Consider the following 2,853-nt stretch of genomic DNA (forward strand, 5'->3'; position numbering starts at 1 on the left):
TCGCAATATGGAATATATATACCTCTGCTATCTATGCTATATCAACTCTCGTTCCAACATAAATTTCCGGATTATTCACACAAGGATTACTTTGCACGAATTTCTACACGGATATTTACCACTGGAATGAAACTACACTTCAAGTACTGTTCTCTCTTTTTTCAGCACATCACACACTTTACCACTTCATACTAAAAATATCCGCCTATGGATATAATAATAGATTACTTTATTTTTTCTGTCTCCGATGAAGGGAAGTACTGGATCTTCCCAGAAACAGCTGTAAGACTCTATCCATAAAATTCTTCAACCTTACCTTTGCTCTCTTTATCTTTTTGTTTTCATATATTTACATATATATATATATATATACACATATATATAAATGTCCTTATTTAAACTTAGTAATATGGTAAAATCACATGAAAATAAAATAAAAATAAAAACAAATATTTTGTTTACAAAATAGCCTTTTACAAGCAAAGCAGTAGAACAGCTAGTGAGAGAGAGAGAGAGTAGTATCAGTGAAGGGAAAGGAGAGAAAAAAGTAATTCAGTGAAGGGGAGGCAGAGAGAGTAATAGCCATGACTGAGAGTGTGAGAGAAAGTAATGGCCGTTTGAGAAAGAAGAACGTGGAGTGTGTCTTTTGTTGTCAATTTATGAATGAGAAAGGAAGGGGCGAATAAAGTAAAAGACAGCCATTCAACTCTGTGTGAGTATATGTGTATATACGTGTGTATGAAAAAGGGAGGTATGTGAATGTTTGTGTGTGTGTGTGCGTGTACATGTCTGTGTGTCTGTGTGTGGGAGTGTGTGGGAATGGGTGCATGCGTAATGGTAACATACAACTCTGAAGATAAAAACTGAGATCATTCCAATTTCGTTTGAGTATTTGCATGTGTATGATAACCTTTTATCACATAATTATATTTAAATTTGTGAACATTAATATCTGGAATTATAATTCTAAGTTAGTCTATAAGATGAATAATTTAGGTTATTCTAATTTAGTTTTGGACAAGAGTAATATTATTTGGTTTGTTATTCCCTATGCCAGCCAATTAAAAAGTAATTTAATTGGGGTGGTGTATAAATTGTTTTTAAAGCACTTCAATAAAAATAAGTAGATATGAGATTTTGAATCCAAGAGCCATTAAAGTTGCTTTTTTGGTCTCTAGGAATCTATCTCAGAGTATTTCTTCTCTTAATGAAAAGAAATTATCCAGTTTTTATCTTCGAGATAAATACTTAGTTAATACTAGCGAGAAAGGCAAAGTCCCAGAGGATTTTTGCCTTCTCCTTTTTCTCCATTACCTTGTCCAGTGTATGTTGGTACCAAGCATTATCTCATATCCATACTTACAGCATAATAGCCAGTGGAGGTTTTGGGCTACCTTCTTGTGTCTACACTTGTACTCTTTCTGTGCAGGTGAACTGGCAGAAGCATTAGCAGCGTTTCGTGTCTTTACATTCTGAGTTCAAATTCTACTGTTATCATAACCAAAGGAGGGCTAATTTTATACATATATATATATATGTGTGTGTGTGTGTGTGTGTGTGTGTGTGTGTGTGTGTGTGTATGTACGTATGTATGTATGTGTTTGTGTGTCTGTGTTTGTCCCCCTACCATCGCTTGACAACCAATGCTGGTGTGTTTATGTCCCCATAATATTTTGTGGTTCAGTGAAAGAGATCAATAGAATGAGTACTAGACTTAGAAAGAATAAGTCCTGGGAATTGATTTCATCCACTAAAACCACAAGTAAACAAATATATTAATTAATGTAGATTTACCTTGCATTCAATATTTCGGGGTTATGATCCCATCTTCAGGAAATTACCGAATGTTGCAGGCACTGCAACCCTGAAATGATGAATGCAAGGTAAGTCTACATTAATTCATATGCTTGTTTTCTTGTGATTTGCCTTGCATTGTTCTGGCCTTACCCATGATCCTTTATACAATATATACATGCGTGTGTGTGTTTGTGTGTGTATCTCTCTCTCTCTCTCTCTCTCTCTCTATCATCATCATCATCATCATCATCATCATCGTTTAACGTCTGCTTTCCATGCTAGCATGGGTTGGACGATTTGACCGAGGACTGGTGAATCCGGATGGCAACACCAGGCTCTAATCTAATTTGGCAGAGTTTCTACAGCTGGATGCCCTTCCTAACGCCAACCACTCAGAGAGTGTAGTGGGTGCTTTTACGTGTCACCCGCACGAGGGCCAGTCAGGCGGTACTGGCAACGGCCACGCTCAAAATGGTGTCTTTTATGTGCCACTCCCGAGCAGCGCCGGGTGCCTCTGCTAGTATATATATATATATATAGAGAGAGATATACATAGTGAAATAAATATCGGGAGAGACACAGACAGATTAAAACAGAGAGGGAGTGAAATTGAATGAGAGAGAGGGGGTTATTCAAAGCACGAGGAGTTTTAGGGATTTCTATCATTTGTACACAGTAAATATAGAATGGAGGCCAGCTACTTCTAAGACAAGTTTTAGCTTTAAAGTGACTGTGCGAGGAAATACAACTGAAAACATATATATATATATATATTATTTTGCTTAAAAGAGTTCCAACACTGTCTGTTTTTTATGTTTTATTTATATTCCTGCAGAACTAATGTGGGGTATAGAATATGGAATATACAATATATAATATAATATACAATATATAATATAAAATAAAATAAAAATGGATGGCACCATGAAATAAAGTATTGAATGTAGATGAAATATTGAGTGTTCAATATAAAGGATCAAATATATAAATATATAAATATAAATATATATATATAAAGGCGACTCGAGTTTCAGGGCTATTTCCCTTCGTCATGGC

The 2,853-nt window shown here is 35.4% G+C and overlaps 1 protein-coding gene across 4 annotated transcripts in view; it reads left to right on the plus strand.

Moving 5' to 3' along the window:
* LOC106877032 (uncharacterized) overlaps positions 1 to 2,853 on the plus strand; it is a 57,428-nt gene that overhangs the window by 29,004 nt on the left and 25,571 nt on the right. The gene's annotated exons all lie outside the window — the stretch shown is intronic.

Source organism: Octopus bimaculoides, chromosome 19 (genome assembly GCF_001194135.2).
Source record: "Octopus bimaculoides isolate UCB-OBI-ISO-001 chromosome 19, ASM119413v2, whole genome shotgun sequence".
NCBI lineage: Eukaryota > Metazoa > Mollusca > Cephalopoda > Octopoda > Octopodidae > Octopus > Octopus bimaculoides.